We start from the raw sequence: 20,261 nt of genomic DNA, 5'->3' as shown, positions 1-20,261 counted from the left end.
TTGTTCACTGCAAAAGAAATAACACTGGAAGTACACATGCACTGTGTACACGCGCTGATATGGTACCCTACACATCAAATTAAACGGTGCAGACTTCTTTGGCTCCATTCCCTGCAGAATCAAATAAATTCATAAAATACACGAAGCAACATTATTAAAGAACCACAGCAAAAAGGCAGCTGTTGAAATGAAGGCCTCTACCTCATTATTGGGACCACACAGGCCATGGTTTCTCTTGTTCCCAGAAAGCAGTGTCCTTTTACCTTGGTTTGTAGCTTTTATATAGTATCTATCTGGATATTTGGCCTCAAGGAAGAAAAACTATTTTTTATGCATTGCTGAGGATACATTTAGCTATGTTACCATCTTTATTTAAATACATGTTTAAAAGCGTATCTGTGACAAGCATAAAAGCAAAAATAGATGTAAATGTAAATCTTAAGCTTGGAACATTAAATCAAAATGGTTAGGGTGACCTTCAACACATCACATCAAAAGAGTGTTTAATCAAGAATTTCAGCATGCTGGTTACACATGCTGCAATTCTTTAGATTTTTTTAATAGTAAAAACCTTTTAAAGCCATGCGTCTTTTTCTTTCCACTTCACAATAATGCAATATATTTGTTGTCTGTCAAATCCAAATACAATACATTAAAGTCTGCCCCTGTAACTGGGAATAATATGTAAAAGTTCAAGGGATGTGAATATTGTTAAAATGCTCTGTAATTAATAGCACTAGCTTAGCTTAAAACTACCAACTGCAAGATTACTTTCAGTTGTTGATATTTTTACCATTCAGAACAACGAAAAAAACTGGGCTATTCAAAAGCCCCCTTGTTCAAAGGGATTTTAAGGCATATTTCTGTATGAGGAAGCCCAGCACCTGAACATTAAAACTTTTACTGTTTTATATGTCTAGGTTGTATTCACACACATAAAACACACCTACTGTTATACATGGGGTACAAAGTTTTCTCTCTCCAGGATCCACATGTTTATGAAATAAGAAGTTATCCTTAGGTTTTCATCAATCACAGAATCAATTCTACATTGGATGATCCATTGTCAGCTTTTGGGGATTTTCCTGAACTAAAACTGAAAAGCCCCAAATGGAAAAAAAAATGCAGTTTTCTGGCTTGTGAGCATAGTGATCCTGTCCAGGTTTCTGAATGGTTGTGAAGCACATGTTTCTCTGCACGACATAATCTTTTGAGAACTAGAAAAAAACTCCCATAGAAGAAAATATCCTATAGGGAAACGGTCTTTCCTCTTCTAAGACTATTCTGAATTGTGTTTCTCAAGGTTCCGTCTTAGGACCTCTTCTTCCCTTTATCTGCTTCCTCTGGGGTCCATGTTTAGAAAGTACAATTTGTCTTTTCACGGTTTGCTGACGATATACAAATCTCTCTCCTGCTAAAACCCAGTTAGTAGGAAACCCTTATAAGCAGTTTAAATGAAATTAAAACTTGGATCAAGAATCAAGAAGCTTTATTGTCACCATGTGTTGCCATAATGATATTTTTGATAGGGCAGACACCAGCTCAGGATGCATATAATTATACTTAACATGTTGACACAACAAGAGATAATCTTACCATTCTTTTAAAAAATATCAGCTGATTGCACTGTCCAACAAAAACACTCCCTGAGGATCTTAAATGTGGATGTAGTCCTTAGCAACCAATGGACTCATTTTAAGTAAAAACGTCAGGCAGCAGACAATACTGTGCAACAAATTTAGTTGCAGAATTGTGCAGTTTGGATGGGTTTTAGCCACATAGTCCCTCAGAGACTCAAGTATCCAAATACACATTTGCCAGTGAGAGACAGAGTAAATGATTTTCATCAGATCAGAAACCTGTGTGACCAGCAGTGTCTTTGTAAAATTTTACAGATTATGAACTGGGCTGATGGTTTGTTGACCGTTAGCAGGGGGCGATAGCCCTTACAGCTTTGGAAAAGAAGCTGATTTGAAGTCTGTTATTTTTTATTTAATGTTCCTGAAACGTTTTCCTGATGGAATAGGAACAAACACTGATTTGACCAGGTGAGTGGGATCTTTGGGAGACACAAAATGCTTTCTATTGTTGCTCTGTAAATGTTTTATTAACAAGTTAGTGGAAAGTCCAGTCTGTTTCAATGTCCTGAGAAAGAAGAGGTGTTGTTAAGCATTTGTTACCGGGTGGGAGGTGTTCACAGCCCAGGTGAGGTCAGAGGAGATGTAAATCCCCAGGAACTTTCTGCTGTCCACACGCTCCACCACCTCCCCCTGGATGCAGAGAGGAGCATGTTCAGTCTTCCTAGACCTACTGTAATCTACCATGACTTATTTTGTCTTGCTGGTGTTCAGGATGAGGGTATTCCTCGAGCACCACTGTGTCAGATTGTGGACCTCATCTCTCTAGTGGGTCTCATCATTGTTAGTAATGAGACCCACCACAGTGGTGTCGTCTACAAACCTCACAACCATGTTTGTGGGATGGATAGCACAGCAGTTGTCGGTGAAGAGGGTGAAGAGAGCAGGGCTGAGGACACAACCCTGCGGCATTCCAGTGTTGAGGATCAGTGATGCAGATGTGTGTTTCCCAATCCTCACCACCTGGGATCTGTTGGTGAGGAAGTCACTGATCCAGGAGCAGAGCTGTGTGGATATGGAGCTTCAGGGCAACAAAACTAAGGACCTTCAGGGCCAGCCTGTCTGGGAGCACGGTGTTAAAGGCTGAGCTGAAGTACACAAATGGCGTTCTAACATAGGTGTAGGGATGCTGGAACTGAGTCAGAGTTGAAGCATACGAAGAAAGTATTTAAGGTGTCAGACAGAGCTGGGTCGTTGTTGAGCTGCTGGTCTGTGATGGCCCTGATGCCTCTCCATGTTTCACATCAGTTGTTGCTGCTGAAGCGGTTTTATATGCTCTGCTTGTACCTGTGCTTGGCCTTCTGGATGTATTTTTTTAAACACTTCTAGCCCTGCTATAGGCCAGTCTGTCTCCTGATCTGAATGCTGCATCCTGGGCCTTCAGCAGTGACCGCATAGTGCTGTCTACCCATGGTATCTGGTTAGGAAACATTCTGGATGAGAGCTTACTTGAATGGAAACAGGACTGGGTTATAATGCTGTCAGGAATTTTGAGTATTTCTTGATTAAGATTTTAAATTCAATAAACAGCTCAGAACAGTAGTCCAGTCTAACTTCTTTCATCTGAGGTTCTCCAACATCAAATCCTATGAAGAAGACATGAGCACATTACTCCCATATTGTCCTCCATCCACTGGCTGCCTGTATGTTTTTGGATTGTTTTTGATGTTTCACATTTAGTGTTTAAATATTTAAATGATCAGGAACCTCCTTACTTATCAGAGCTCTTACCCAAGCATGCTCCCAGTGTAACTCTCAGGTCGGGTAACCTCTTGTCTTTTGATGTTCCTAGGACTCGTTCTGTGAGACGAGGAGACAGGGCTTTCTCTGCTTCAGCTCCCAAACTTATCTTCCACTTACTGCAAAGATGGCATATTAACTCCAGTTGAGCAGAAGTATCAGCCTGGTTTTATGATTAGTTTTGTTGCCTAATCTTTTTTATTGTTTCAACCGCTTTCATTAGTTTTACTGTAGATGTTGTTTTTCATAGCTCATTTTATTTTATTTTATAGATCTCTGCTATTCTTTGGTTATTTGGGGTCTGTAAAATGCTATATGAATACATTTTGATTTATTGGTTTGATTGATATATTTTTAATTTCTGCTTCTATAAAAAAAAATACTGCTGTCCCATCTCATAAGGGAAAAAAAACTCTGAATCACTAACTACCTTTATTTGCTAACGGTGCCTTTTTGCCCCCACAATTAAAAAGACACTAAAAGCTCTCCGCTTTGGGAACATGATATAAGAAGGATAAACTCATGACACAACCTTCACAGAGAAAACCTGTTTCAAAATATACCCAAGACAAATAGATCTGTATCATTTCCACATGCTAGAATTCTTTGTATGCCTATCTGATTTATATGTGGTTGCACTCCTCTGCAGCGATATTAAATCAGCAATATTGTCTAAAAGCTCTGATGAGGAGAACCATGAAACATGTCCTGTAGTTTTCATCGCAAGTCTGTAGCTTGGTTACAGGAGGCAACTCAGAAATGTGAGGGCTGCATGCCTCCCTTATCAGAGTAAACACCTGATCGTTCAAACCAAACGCACAAAAGATCCATCAGAATCAAAACAGGTCTTAATAGTGATTCTGTTTTGCAATAAACCTTACATAACATAAATGATTCAGGGTAAGCTTATGTTTGGCAGAAAAAAAGTTATTAAACTGACAAATGCCTGACCTCTGGAAAAGCAATTTAACTTACCCTTCTCTCGATGTTTTAGTTTCTTCGGTTTCAGAGTCAAATTTCCACTCTCTGACATGCAAAGGCTATGTTTGTGTCTTTTTTATAGGGTTTCATATTTTTTTTTTTATTCAATTTGATCTAATGTGAATGTCAAGATTACAGGATATGGCATCTGTTTCATTGCAACAAGAAAGTAACTTGCATATTATGGGAAATAATCTCCTCAGTACCCCCTCCTGATTTCATCTTAATGTGTAGATACTAAATATTAATCAAGAATTCAGAAAAAAAACACTCTATATAAAATATGACCTAGTAATTGATGAAGGCCCATATTGGCAGAACTTTTTTCATAGCTGGCTACTGGGTTGGCACAGGTCTTTGAAAGAATTTGGACTCCATGTATAAAAATCTGTTGAATCCTTTAGGTTTCTCTTGTTGCTGAACAACCTGGACTTTTAGCTCTCCTCACTCTTATGATCTCCGGATGTTTGACTTTAGTTTTTCTTTTGTGTTTGAGTGTGTTCTTTAGATCTCCTCTTATTAAGTAAATTCCCTGAGCTCATTATTGTTTATGTTCTCCAGGTGTTGCTTTATTGGTTTATTCCTTTAGGCCTAGTTTCTTACTTGTTCATTGTGTTCTGTCCCCTGTGTATTCTCAATTATTTTCTGTTAGATCTCACTAAGATTTTCCTCTTGATTTGATAGTTTCCTTATATGTCTGTTCAGCTCGCTTCATATAAATTAGTCTCCCTTCCTCAGTCACCCTGCGCTCGCTTTGCCCCAGCTGCTTTACATTAACTTCTAATTAACTGACCAGCATTAAATGCTATTCCTCACTCTCTCTCTCTCTCAGTATATATACTCACCGGTTCCTTTTACTCTCTGCTGGTTTCTTCTGTTCTTCTGTCCATTTTCATTCCGGATGCTGCCACTTACCCGTGCTTGATGTCCTGTGTGCAATTCCTGTAAGTCCTCATTTATTGTCATTATTAAAGTACTTTGTTTTTTTACATTAGTCAGTCTTTGCAATTGGGTCGTTTGCAAACCAATTAATGATGCTTTTTCTGTAGGTTTGAGGTTTGGACACTGGCTTAGCCACTCATCAAGCTTTAAGGGATTCTCTTTTAGCTATGTCTTTATTGCCTTTGTAGTATGTTTTTGGTAATTTTCATAATGGAAGACCTATGACCCTTCATCAATGTTGTGGCTGAGTTAAGAATGTTCTTGTATAAGATTTTACGGTACACGTCCCTCTCCATCTGACCCTCGGTGTGCTAAAGTCATCCTCTGTACCTTTTGCAAAAGGATAGCCCCAAACCATGAATGATCCACATAACTGTGGGGATGATGTAGGACCAGTAACTTGTATGTTCTTGAATGCTCCATTAATTAATTACCTTAGCAGACCTTTCAATATTCATTGTTCTAACTAAATTGTAAGTCTGATACCTTCAATCTATGTTCAGACGTGAATAAACCTTTTGGATGAGGGGCAAACTGCTTTAAGAGATGATGCCCAATTGGCTTCTGTTTAACGTGCAGTATATAAAGTACAATGAGTATAATTTAGTTCTCATCTGAACACAGCAACTTTCTTCCAAGTATTATCTGAATCATGTACATATTCTCTGGAAAACTCAAACCCATACATGTCCTTTCTATGGCATGGGGATGGAAGATTTCAGTTCATTGCAGCAAAGTTATTTACCAATGGTGTTCTTGATAAATGCTGTCCCATGCCTTACGATCATTAACAAGCTCTTTATGTGTAGTTGTGGACTGATCGCTCTCCTTTCTTATGATCATCTTCACCCATAGGGCAAGATATTATAGAGAAGTACAGACAGAGGCAGTTTGTTTCATTTTACATTTGTTCTATGTATGCATATTATACAACAGGCACCTTCTTCCCAAGCATCTTCCAGATGGTCTTGTTGTTCATTCTACTCTTTTGCAAATGCTGTACTTGATGTCCTGTGGCAACTTTTTTGGTTTTGTTCATATATATATATATATATATATATATATATATATATATATATATATAATCGTGGGTGCATCCTGGGTGGGTTTGAGTGAACCCGTGGACCTTTATTGCTTGTTTTTTTCTTCTATCTTTACCCTCTTTCTCTATCAACCATACTGTCAATTAAAGACTACTAGTGGCACAAAAAACAAAAAAGAGTTGTTCATCAATTGGCAGCTCACTTTTACAAATAGTCCACTGCAGGAACATGTTTAGGAATTTTGATTATCATCTTCGTTGGCACTTCAGTGCTACTCTGGTGCTTTTGCATCAAATCCACAGAGAAAGTTAGAAAATCTTGTTAACAGGCTTTTCGCCGTAAATGACGTGTTTGAGCAGCGTTAAAATGAGTTTCTTGTTAGCCTTAGAAGTGAGATTTATACTTTAAGCCGACAAAATCTCTGTCAGCTCAATCCAGTGTAGAATTTTAACAAGGTGAAGTTCCATCACATTTAAAAAATCCCCTGTACTTATTCCCTGTACTACTTAAAGAGTCCTGACACTTTAATGGCAGTTCAGGAGCAGCTAAAATAATTGTATTATGCTCATCAACACGATACTTTAGGAGAGACAGTTTGGGTGGCAAACTTTTCGCTTTCATAAAGCTTTGTTTGCATTATTGAACTATAAAATCAGATGAATTATATCTAACATACATACTGCTAATTAACCTAAAGCACTTTCTTCATCGCAACAGATGAAAGCAGCACCTGCATATGAGACAATTCCTTATCCATTTCCTGCTCCTGGATGGATGGATGGATGGATGGATGGATGGATGGATGGATGGATGGATGGATGGAAGGAAGGAAATGTAAAAAAAAAAAATCATCAGACTAGCAGTACTTTAGTTACCTTGTTGAATTTTGCACTCTATATGATTGTATTAATTTGCCCTGTTGTTATGCTGGTTTTCTTGTTGTTGTTTTTTCCAGAGGTTTGAAATAATGCTATCAAGATATTTTGACATAATGGCTGCAAGCATTTAGGATAAAGTCTGTAAAACACATAACACAATATTGTTGTTTCTTTTCCACCCCTTTTGAATCTTTGTTAAACAGTAAAAAGTTTGGTTTTAACATAATATTAATATAATAACACATAATGATGGGGGGGAAAAAATCATACAAACTTCCCGCACTGTTGTCCTAGCCCTCAGGCAATCATCTTTGTATTTTAAACAAATTGCCATCATCAAAAGCTGGTCCCTGGTTGAAAGCATAATTCATTACTGTGAATTCATAGCCCCATTTTGCCCCTATGAACACCCCCATCCCTACTGTATCCGCATAATCTTGTGTGATTTATAGTTTGTGAGGAGCTTTGAAAGTGAGAGGCTCTCTTGGTCTCACAGGTGCACCCAGCAGTCAGCAGCTGAGAACACAGACTCACTAGTCTGGCTCTGACATGACTCAAGCCGTAACACATTTTGCCTGGTCCACTACAGGGGAAACCGTCTAATGACGGCAGATGTGATAAAGTGGTCTGAATTGCCAAGACAAAATAAAAAGGGACAATTCTAGGGCCCACATGGATAAAGTTTTAGCCGGTTAGAAATGTCTGAATGTTTTTGATCAACCATTAGATGAAGGTAATTAAAATAAATAACAGGAGCAATAGCCCCAGGGTTTGAGGCTCCATATTGTAATATTTAGAGAAAAAAAAATGTCACAATTAGAGAGTACTGCTGCAAAGATATAACCCAGTGTGCTAGATTATCCTAAATGACTATGGTTATAAGGGGTTGAGATACAGACTGCAAAATATGTTAAAAAAATATACAAAATCTTTACAATGACTGGAGATAAAATAACATTTCTTTAAAGTCTGGCAGAAAATGATGACACAGCATCTGCAACAGCAGGGTTTGGTTTATTTGTGATACTGAAGTTGTTAATAAAATTGCTGTAACAAACCTCAGCAGTTTAAGGGGTGATCAGCCTATCTATTTGTGTGTGGTTGGACTTTTTTTCTATACTTTGAAAACTTAAAAAAAGCAAACTGTTGGATGTTCTGTGACGACCCCGATGAAGACCACAAGCTGAAACACATTGGTCTATTAATAAAGTTTGTTTCTCAGCACTTACGTTTAAAGAATTTAGGAGTTTTAATACATTAATCAGTATTATGAATTACAGAAAAACTGTGGTTGCAATGCGGTCTTTTTAAATCCCCTATGGGGTGCCAGTTTGTCATGTTTCTAAGCCACTGCTCTCAGATAACTTTTCTCCTGGCCTTCTCCTCCTCATTGGATGGATTGGCATATAAATATTTATACAATGAATTCATACTAGAGCTGGAATCTTTACCTAACCCGAACCCCTGCTTACAATAACTACTTTTATTTTGTGTGGACATATTATGGAGTGTATTCCAAAATTAATGCTTCCCCTGTTTTGCAACTTTTGGCTGTGTTCTTAGTTTTCTTGCGCTTGGTTTCTGTATTTCATACTTTGCGAGTGTATTTCCCAATTTCAGACATGAAAAGGGATACAACTATCATGAGCTACAAGCCTGAACCCCGAGTCTGGGGAGGACTTGTAAAAATGATTCACAAGTTTCAGCTTCCATCCTGTGTGTGACCTCCATTAGTTTTGCCAGTGGCATTGTAAGTGGCTTAAGTGTGAAGCTGTGCAAACTAATGTAGGGGGTTAACCCTATTCGACTCCCTGACCAGTCAGGCCAAAGAGGTGTCACCCCCCCCTGCTGTAGCACCATCACCCAACGATCCAGAGACAGCTCCCACTTTGTGTGTGTTCAGCGATTGGTTTAATGGGGCAGAGAGCGTGGCTACGTCTGGAATGTTTCCCAACACGGCCATGACCTCCTTGGATGAGAGGGATTAGAAGCTGTTGGGAGAGGACGGACCGTTTCTTACACGGTGGGCAGATCCTCAAAACTGCTGATCAGCAAGCCCATGGGGTCACAGCCTGGAAGAACAGGATTGTTACGAGCTGGCCTCTTCTCTTTGCTGCACAACCAGGCTTAACAAGGTTTACAATGTTTACAAAGACCCGCTGACTGACTCCAGTCTGACTAAAGCGCAATAAAGATATTTTAGATGTGAGGTGACAGAAAAACATTTGTATTTATTACTTCTTTGTACCTCGGTGGTGTTGTTAAGTAATGCCTTATAGCTTTAGGTTATCTGATAACGGCTGCAGCATTATTGAACAACGGTTGAAGAATGCATTACGACAGGATATCCAGCTGTGCACCTTTCAAAATCTTGGCCTATTAACTTAACTACACCACAAAGTGAGATAAGCCAATAAAAAAATTGCATGTTTGAAGTTCATTTCCCAAGACCGATTTTTCATTACATGTTGCCAGCATGCAGCAGTGTATGCAATGAGAAAAATGTGTGAATTCCCTGTTTGAAACGGCAAAACTCTGGGAAGATAATGTGAAACCGTTTGTCGTAATTCAGACCGCGCTGCACAGCTGTGTGGCCCAGAAGAAATATTACAACAGACAGTAAGTCACAAACAGAAATGGTGATAAAGCTCTCTTAATGGAAAACACAGGCTTATTCAACATTTATTTACACAGTATTTAATGAAAGGCAAAGAGAAGGGAGACTTGCAGCCAATCTTTCTGGGATACAACACACATTCAGAACCAATGTCCACACTGCAGCCAGAAATACAGCTGAATCACTGCAGTCTAATTAAAAGTGCTCACTAAAGACCTGATGTTAATCATATCAGAGAAACCCACAAACAGCCAATTATAGCTGCACGTTAAATCTCATGCTCCATGTGAGGTCTTTCTATAACACAATGCAAACATATGTTCTGTATGTGTGTGGCTGAAGAAAAAAAAAAAGCAAGCTAAAGTGTTGCAATAATCTGTAAGAACAGAGAGAGGAAAATTATCAGTGCGCACTCTATTCTTTTTAGTCTGCTGCGGGTTTAATGTATTGAATTGTCATTTACACAGATAGCAAGTTTGTGACTGCACAAATCCGATTAACTAGCCCGAGAACACTATCTCAAATCCACAATTTACTTTAAGTGAGAGAAGGGCAGACAACTATAACAAAATATCATCAGACATAAGAGGAACGGAGCTCTGCAGAATCTATTGATGCAAAGATTACTCACAAATAACATGAATGGATGCACATAAAGGCACTCCCTGCTACAACCACATACAACAAATAATTCGGTGGTTATTCTTTAAAAATAACATAAGCTGTTATGATTTAGGCCCTTTTGCTTTCTGAATTCTGTCATGCCACCTGCTCCACTGTAATCAGCCTCATGTCTCTCACCTGTGACCTGTTCCACTGCTCCACAGTAAACATCTTTATGTATTGTGCTGGGTTGCTGCTCTACTTAAACATTCTATAACCTCTCAGTAATCGCGAGTTTATTGAACATTTTTGCCCGTAGACTGTTGTAGGCTGTTCTGTATGAATGCAGTGTTGTATGTTCCCAAAGTGATTTACTTTTGCTTAAGGTCCAGAGAAGTAAATCACAGGAAGATAATCTGATTAAGAATGTGGACATATTTCATTGTTTTTCATCCAGCAAAACCACCATCATTACTTCATTCAGATTTCAACACTGACAATCAAGACAATCAGATTCATGTTTATGAGTATTTCTATTTAGAAAAGAATAAAAGGAATTAGCAAAGAATTATGTTTGTATTCTTTATGCATTTATGTTTATTCTAACTTTCTAAAAGCTTTCCTTAGCAAATCAATAGAAATAAATCTGCTCAATAAACACAAAAACCCAAGAGTTTTACCCTAAGTGGAAATCATAAATCTGTTATTTTTGTCATTACATATAATAGACATCAGATAAAATTACTACTAAAATCACAACACGGTGGCAGATCCAAATCAAGATTTACACACCAACCCAGGATTTAGTTGCCACAGGACTTGACATGACTCCCACTTTGTTATTTATGAAGCAACACTAAGCATGTTTATGAGGGATCAACAGTATGACTGGAGCATGTCTTTAACCAATCAAAGTGCTCATTTGAAACCTCCTGTTGTTTTACAGTTTCCTTTCACTTACACAGCTACCAGCAAACATGCCGATAAGACAGGCCCACAGTGTTCCCGTGTTCACTGACCCATAAAACAGGTAGCTTCTCATACTTTGCTTGACAGCTAAGCACTGTTCCCCACAATGTCACAGGTCACACCTAGTTTGTATGGCCACCATATTTAAGGGTAAATACAATATAAACAAATACTAAACACACTGGAATATAGTAACAAATACCATTATGTGCATTAATTGTTTTTGACAAGGTTGGTTTTGTATTTGCAAAGTGGCAGATGGGAAACATTGGAAAATTTAAAATCATAAAAGTACATATGGGCAGGAGCAGACAGGCACAACAGATACATCTTCCTTGATCTGTGGGCTCTTGAAAACAACGTGTTAATGTTTGGTTCTGCTCTTCAGCTGTTTCCACTGTTCTCTGCAAATGGCGTCATCGCATTAACACGAGGAATGCAAGTCAGAGGGAAGTTGTGTCATTAACAAACAAGTTTGGGTTAGATTAAAACCATTGAATTTTCTTAATCAAAACCATAAGAGGAGGAGCAATGGTCGGCCTGCTGCAGAGAGAGCGAGAGCGCTGAGGAGGTAACTTTCATCTGCTAAAAGCCAACAGCCATAGCCTGTAGCGCAACAGGACTGGCTTTCTGACTCATATCTTTGAAGTGAGAAAGGAGAGAAAGCCAAACTAACTCTCTTACATTGCAAAGGATTTTGTGATAATAGCCATTCAATTCTATAGTGAAATAATTGTGTTGTTAAGGTTTTTTCTGTACATTTACTCTCCGTATATATCAACCGTACATGTCAGTGAACATCAGTTTTATCATCGTAAAACTTTAAAGGGGCTATATCATGCTTTTTAATTCTTCCTTTTCACATTGAAATCATTCAGTTGTGGTCTATCTGAAGTTAAAGTGGAACTGCAGTGCTTTGGTCTGAATTCCTCGTTAATTTACCCCCCCCCTCCCCCTTTTCCCCTGGTTCTGAGGTGGGTCTGAGAACAACTCAGTTTGTTGTTGTCTCTTTAAATCTAAAGGAGGCCCTTCACACCATGCCTCCCTCCAGATCACAGAGTGTTCTACTTCACACAGTTTGACCATTTCTGTAGGATACTGGGATACGGCGTAATGAACCACTGATGACTTATCAACTTGCAGCTTCGGCATTCTTCAGCTTGGACTACAAAATAGCTCCAAGAAATAAAAATGGCAGATTCACAAGACTAGTAAGCTGGAAGTCTGTGACATTGTTTAGCAGTTCCACAGCAAATACTGTGACAAAATAGTAAAAAAAAAAAAAAACATTATAGAAAACAGAGGAAAACTTAGAAAACTTGAAAAATATGACCCAAAAAGAATATGAAGAAATCTGTGCAGCACCTGGACGCATTATAATTTCCTGCACTCCTAGAGACTCCAAGTACACAATACAATGTATTTAGGGGATGAATTTTGCATGATATGTCCCCTTTAAGCTTAATTAGAATACTATGCATGGCTGGCATCGATTATGAGAATCTGTCAGCTCATATCAACGACAGTGTTGTTGAGTTAATCGAAGGTGAAATAAATACATTTGGATATATCACTATTAATAGAACAAGATTTTATTCATGTATTAATTCCATTTAATCAAACTATATGGTTGATTATACATCTCCAGAATTTTGTCATTATGTAAATGTAATGACATTTTGGTGAGACATCTACTTTAATACAACAATACAAACATATACAGAAGGACGTGTGCTGACAATAGCTGTAAAATACGACTATAACAATAATAATAGTACAGCTGGTAACTCTCTTAACCTGGAACAAAGTGTATTTAAAACAACTTGTCTCCTTTAAAGTGTCAGCAAATACAAAAGCCCATTTGTTTATTCCCCAGGTGGCTGTTTTACAGTGTGTAAATGTCTGGATCTGTTTTGTGGGCTCATTTCTTTTAATAATGCTAATTACCATAGCCAAATCAGACTAATGTGTCCATTTTCAGCGGGGAAACGACATTGCAGAATTGTGTAAGTAAATACCACATGGCCTATAAAGTTAACTTTATTCATTTTAAATTGGGCTTTGCCCTCTAAATCTAGTACTGAGCATGTCCACCTCTCCTTTTACCTTTGTATCCCTGTTTAATCTTCACTTTTAAAAGCACCTCAACAAGATTATGTTTTGGACAGTAGAAAGCAATGATTATCAAGTATAGATTACTGTTGTGTGATGTTTCAAACATAAACATTGTTTTTTTTCTAAGAGGTAACGAGAACAGAGTGTGCATGTTTACAAATGTGTGTTTCTGTGTTTCACAAGGCTCTATTTAACGTGATTCTCCCATTGTGATGTTGCTCTTTGTCATGGTATTGGATATTTTTAAACTTAATGCTTGTTTAGCAGAACAACTTACATGGGCCGTGCAAAAGTCTTCACACAGCTGGTACTTTCTTACACATTGTCATGTTGCAACCACAAACTTTAGTGGGTTTTATAAGGATTTAATGTGATAAATCCTTATAAATACTATAGAACATTTTAAAACCTTTAACCAAAAAGACTATTCTGAAAAGTGTAGCATGAATATGTAATCGTCCCACTTTTAATTTGATGTTCTTAATTAAAATCCAGTGCACAAAGTTGTCATTTCAATAATAAAGATAGAGTCCAATCGTGTGCAATTTTATCTCACAATACAACTCGCTGTTCAATAAAGGCGTCAGAAATTTGTTGGAGAGCACAAAGAAGAAACACAGCAGACAGGTCAGACAGAAAGTTCAAGCTTAAAGCGGGTTTAGAGAAAGTATCCCAAGTGTTTAACATCTCACAAAACACTTGCTCAGTCCGTCATTTAAAAATGGAAATAGTGTGATGCAACTATAAACCTACCAAGACATGGATGTCCATCTAAACTGATACTGACCAGGCAAAGAGGGGAATAATCAGATGAGCAGCCAAGAGGCTGGTGACTCTGGAGCAGTAGTTTTTTTTAGATGTTCTCACATTTTCTCCAAGCATTCTCTGAGACAGAAGTCATGGTCTGTTTCATGATGATGAGTTTGCCACTTTCACCTCCATGTCTCACAGTCATATAAGGTTATTTTCCTGGAGATCAGTGTTTAGTTCATGCCAAAGATGTCCTCAGTTCTGTTGTCCAAAGAATCCTGGTTTAGCCTCATCTGTCCTAAGAATATTATGACAGAAGTGCTGCTCTTTGTCTTTGTTTGTTTTTTGGGGCAAACTTTAGTCTGGGCCATTATGATTTTGTTAGAGAGCAATTGTTTATTTTTGGCACTCATCCCATGAAAGTTAAAGTTGTGCAGTGATATCTGTATCAACAGACACCTGCATTGTCCATGTTGAACGTAGTTTTGAATGTTCTCTGCTTGTGGACTAATATCTATATAGTGGAAAGTCGGATTTCAAATTATACCGAGTCCTTTTTTACCTCCATTACTAGACTCAGGCACTGCCAAAATTTTCATTCTGAAGGCTTCATGCAGCTCTTCTGATCTTATCATGGTGTTCGCTGCAACATCAACAGTCAGTAGCACAACACACTGACGTCTGAGGTTTAAACAGGGGATTCATTCAAAATGATGTAATTCATATGTACCTGATTTGACATGCCTTTCTGATTTTAGAGATATGAAAAGGGAGTGAATGTGGAGGAGTCCTGATTTATTAATCACCAGAAACTGTGTTTTTATTACATTGTGCAAACATTTTAAAAGGCATTTTATGATGATTTGATTGCTTGACTATATTCCCTGAAAATGTCAGTGCTGATAAAATTCATATCAAATATTCAAAAGCCAAAAATCTGCCTCATTTTATCATGTGACTGTATGTGTAAAACCCCATGTGTTGTAATAAACTAACAATGTATATCAACCTGAACACACCTTCCCCACACTGAAACATGGTGGTGGCAGCGTCATGCTGCTGGTATCTATTTATTTTGCAGGGACCAGAATCTGGTCAGGGTTGACTGGAAGATGGATGGTGGTAAACATCAGGCAACACTTGAAGGAAACCTGTCAGAGGCTGCAAAATACTTTAATCTGGGGTGGAGACTCATCTTTTAGGAAAATCTGTCGTGTTTAACTGAGACTCATAAGCAGCAACAGTCGCAGACACGGATAAAAATTTAATATGTTTATATCCAACAAGTTTGCAAACAATAATACCGGTCTGTCCTGGAAACCCGGGTCCAGTGGCAGGGAAAGACAAGGCAAGTGGTGAATAAATGTCGCAAGGAAAGAGCACAATTTTGTCTGTAGGTAAGTCTTACTTTGTGCTGAAATATGGTAACCAAAGGAGGAGTAAAGTGGTTAAAGAAGCAGCGATTGACAGTTGTGGCAAGTGTTTGGTAATCATTTCCTTTCTTTATGGGAGACAGAAAATAATTGCAGGGTGGTCAGACCCCTTCTCACCCATCGGCTCGTATGAGCCTATTTGTAAAGGATAAATACACAGCAAAACAGAATCACCTTTCAGAGGAACAGTTCTAGTAAAAAAGTATCTCATAACTTTATAATGCTGTTAGCAAAAGAACGTTCTGATCTGATGGGCGTGCTCTCTGCCATTTTGCCCCTGGCGGTGGCATTTTATGGGCAGGGGGTAGGTAAGCCCTGCGTGGCAGCTGCACGTATGGTGGTGCTACCCTCAGTTGGGATGGTGTTCTCAAGCTTGATGATGTTCTCAAATGTGACAATGGTCATTATGGCCAAACAGTTTAATTTTAGCTTTGTTGGGTCATAGGACAGTGTGCATTTGAAAACTTTAATCTGGCTTTTATGTTTTTCTTTTGGGGTAACAGCTTCTTCCTGGGAGAGAAGCCTTTCAGCCCATGTTGGTACAGAGCTCATTTCACTGTGGATACCAAAACACTCTTCCCAGCTTCAGCCAGCATCTTCACAAGGTCTTATGCTTAAGCTCTTGAATTGGTATAAACAATTTGGACCAAAACATGTTCATTTCTGAGACACAAACCCTTCTTCTTCCTGAGCGGTATGATGGCTGGACAGTCCCATGGTATTTATACTTGTGTATAATTGTTTGAACAGATGAACGTTGCACCTTCCGGAATTAGACGTGGCACCCAATGATGAACCAGACTTATGGAAGTCCACAATTATCTTACTGATATCTTGTCTGGTTTCTTTTGACTTTCCCATTATGTTACACAAAGAGACAAAGTGTTTTAAAGTGTGCCTTTAAAACATCCCCAGGTGTGTCTCAAATCAACTCAAATGTTGTCAATAAACCTACCAGAAGCTTCCAAAACAAGACATCATCATCTGGGCATTCCCAGATTGTTTAAAGGCAAGTGATCTTAGTGTATGTATGCTTTTGGATATGAAGAAAGTAATAAATTTTTGTAAAAAAAAATCAAATTCTTAATATTCTGACATTTAGCAAATAGAAATAATGGTGGTAATTCCAACAGAAATCAAATAGGAAAAGAATCAGATTTCATGTCTGACAGTAAGTATGAAAAAAAAGTATGTATGTAAGCTTCTGGTTTCAACTGTAAATAAATTTTCGTCTCACTTCACAATTTACAAAGAACATTTTATTGAATCGTCACATAACATTCCAGTAAAGTTCACTGTTGTTTAAGCTGAGAATATGAAAAAGTTCTTATTGTTTAATACATTTGCGAGATCCTGTACATTCAGTGGGCCGTTTTGGACTTCCAGCCTCGTTGAGTTGAGCACTGATTTGAAAGACAGAAACAATGTCAAACTGTTTCTGAATCATATATCATGACTTTGAACCAGTTTTATTAATTAGGAACTTATTGTGGTAACACTGGATGAGCTTTAATTCCATTTCAAGTTCAAAGTAATACTGGGGGAAAGACTGCTTAGATCTTAAATATTGAGCTTTTATTTTCTGCTCTCAAATCAACACAACGCTCCCAGCTAAGTTGACATGTTTCCTTTAACGTCATTGTCACATAATCATCTGACTTCCATTGTTGGTTTGGCCCTGTTTGTTTTCTTCTGTCCCCTGGCAGTCGAGCGGAGCAGAAGTGACGCAGAGTCGACACAGTCTGCAGGCTGTGTAAATGCTGTGTAAATACATGCAGCAGGCTGCTTGCCTTCACTCGGCAGTTTAGAAAACGACATTATGATCAAATAGGCTGTAGATGCATTTGCTCCAGAATATGTGGCAGAGCAATTAAGAAATCTGTTGTTGTCTTTGGCTGTAGCATTTATTCCTACATATATTAATTGTACTGGTCTAACAATATGAGACAAAAGGCTGTTAATAACTGTTGCTTTGAACAGAAACCTTTAAAACAACAGTTTTAATAATGGTAAAACAGACAAAACACTTAAAAGGTTCATATTTATTGTAATATTTACAATCAGGGTTGACCAAAAGAATGCAGTACTTTACAAAAGCATTCACAAATGTCATCGCATTTTATTGGGATCATATGGGACAGACAAACAGAAAGTGTTGCGTAACTTATAAGTGCAAGGAATAACAATACATTGATTTCATTTTTGTTACAAATAAAAATTCCAAAATTGTGGCATGCATACCTTTTGTATTTATTCTCAATAACATTGACTCTGGTCAGAGTTGTAAGGAAAACGTCCCAGGAAGTTCTGGAAGAAAATCTGCTCAGGGCTGCAAAGGACTGGTGTGGAGGATCACCTTTCAGCAGCAAAACACCCCTAAATATACAGCCAGGGAAACAATGAAATGGTTTAAATCAAAACACATTAATGTCTTAGAATGACCCAGTCAAAGTTGAGACCTAAATTAGAGACCCCGTGACAAGACATAACAATTGTTGTTTATATGCTCTTTATCCAATCTGACTAAGCATGAGCTATTTTATTTGGAATACTGGGCAAAATGTTTTGTCTCTGCATGTGCAAAACCAGTGGAAACATATTAGCAGCAAAAAAAAAGTTAATAAACCAGGGTGGGTTGAATCTGTATGGATGGGTACAATTTCAAGCACAATAATTTTTTCACAATTAGTCACTACTTTATGTGGGTTAATCCTAATATTTTACAGGGGAATTTGTGACTGCATTTTGGCGATATGTTCAAGGGCTGTTAATAGTTTTGTAAAACACTGATGCTCAACCTATGCAAAAATATCCAAGAAGAACTGTTCAAATATTTGCTGAACACTTGTTGTAACACTCTATAGCCTTTTATTCCTTTTGTAACGACCCAATATGTAGCTTTTTCTATTGAAATTTAGTCTTTAAATGGTTTGACATTCTCTGGGGTGGAGACACCACTAATAGTACCCATTTCCATTGTTCCTAAAACCATCCAAGATTCTTTGAGGTTTAATAATGTGTTTTACGCTGATGGGCTTGTCAGCCAAAACAACAATGGAGATGGTTTACGGGCAAAGGATCTCATGTGTTTTTGCTTAAATGCTGCCTGGTCCATTGTTTACGCTGAGAGCCACACTGAGTCCAGCTGTTCTGGAATATTTCTGCAGCTGTAACAGTGCACCATGCCGTCCCACAGGTTGCACAGCAGGGGCCATTTGTTACTGATCTGTTGCATTTCCCATCTTCTCTTTCTATATTTCAAAAATTACAATGTAGCAATATTATTAAAGAAGGAAAATCATGAAAGAACTGACAAAATATGTTGACATGTTTGGCATAAAGGACAGGAAAAATATGTGCTGGTAATTGCTGAAATTTAAAGGACTATTTAGCGTGAGCTTTAGGCTTTTCTCTACTGCAGAAATAGTTCTTATTCACAGATAAATGCAGAAAACAATTGTACAAAATCAGTAATTGTGTTTTATGCTTAAAAACCATGTGTGTGTTAGCGCCTGTGGTTGGCGTCAACCCCTCCCTGTTAATGATGTCTGGACGTCCCCTTAGGCTTCCTTACATCACATGTGAGTAAGAGTGTCAACATGTTTACATGTTTTCTCCACCTGTCAATCATGGTCTCGGCCAACTTGGCTGCACTCTTGTCGATTTTCATCAGGCAGCCTTTTGATCCAGCGCAGTTGAACTCGAGCCCTCTGACCGGGCTGCAGTTTCAAGGGCAACAGCAACCTGAGCCATTACTAAGGGGCGTGAAAATTTGTCTAATGGTGACAGAGCATCCATTAATTACAGTCACACAAACATCTGACAACAGAGAGGAGAAAACCTGATCTCACTTGTGGTTCTCATATCCTCCTGTGAGTCTGCTGTGGGCTACAGATGTGGGGTCTGACAGTGAAGTTAATCACTCACACCCACACATACATCCCAACAAGAGTGCACACAAATACCATGATCAAACCCCCTGCTAATGAAGGGCGTTTACCTTTCAGTAGCAGGGGGCACAGTGATGCATGTGTGGGCCTATTTGTTTTAAATCAGTGGTGAACAAATGTGGAGACTACAGCTCTCACCTGGAAATGCTTATCAGCAGAATTTCCTCTGTCTAACAACTCAGTTTTAGGCATACATAAGCACTCACACAGGGATACATATGCACTGATGTAACTGACCTGGACTCGAATCAATAATTCTATTTATTAATTTATTTATTTTTATGTGTCCTATCTGGCAATGTAGGACTAAGAATAGGTTTCTTAGTGCCAAAGAGAGCCCAACAGATTTACTTTCACAAGTGCAGCATTGCTGCTTTCCCTACAGTACTCCACCTGATATGTATGCAAAAAATATTTATTGGACATTATTTTGGAATTATTTCAAATTCAATGGACACGGGAACTGAACGGTAAAAGAGAAAGAAAGGAAGAGATAAAGGTGAGGCAAAACGTTAAAAGGGAGAGAAGGTAACAAAATTGGAGTAGAGTAAAAACACAATACAAGATAACACCCTCGGAGTCAGCTTCTACACCTGCAGAAAG

The sequence above is a fragment of the Fundulus heteroclitus genome, chromosome 4 (genome assembly GCF_011125445.2).
Source record: "Fundulus heteroclitus isolate FHET01 chromosome 4, MU-UCD_Fhet_4.1, whole genome shotgun sequence".
Lineage (NCBI taxonomy): Eukaryota > Metazoa > Chordata > Actinopteri > Cyprinodontiformes > Fundulidae > Fundulus > Fundulus heteroclitus.
The sequence above is the reverse complement of the archived record's forward strand: the minus strand, read 5'-3'. Positions refer to the sequence as shown.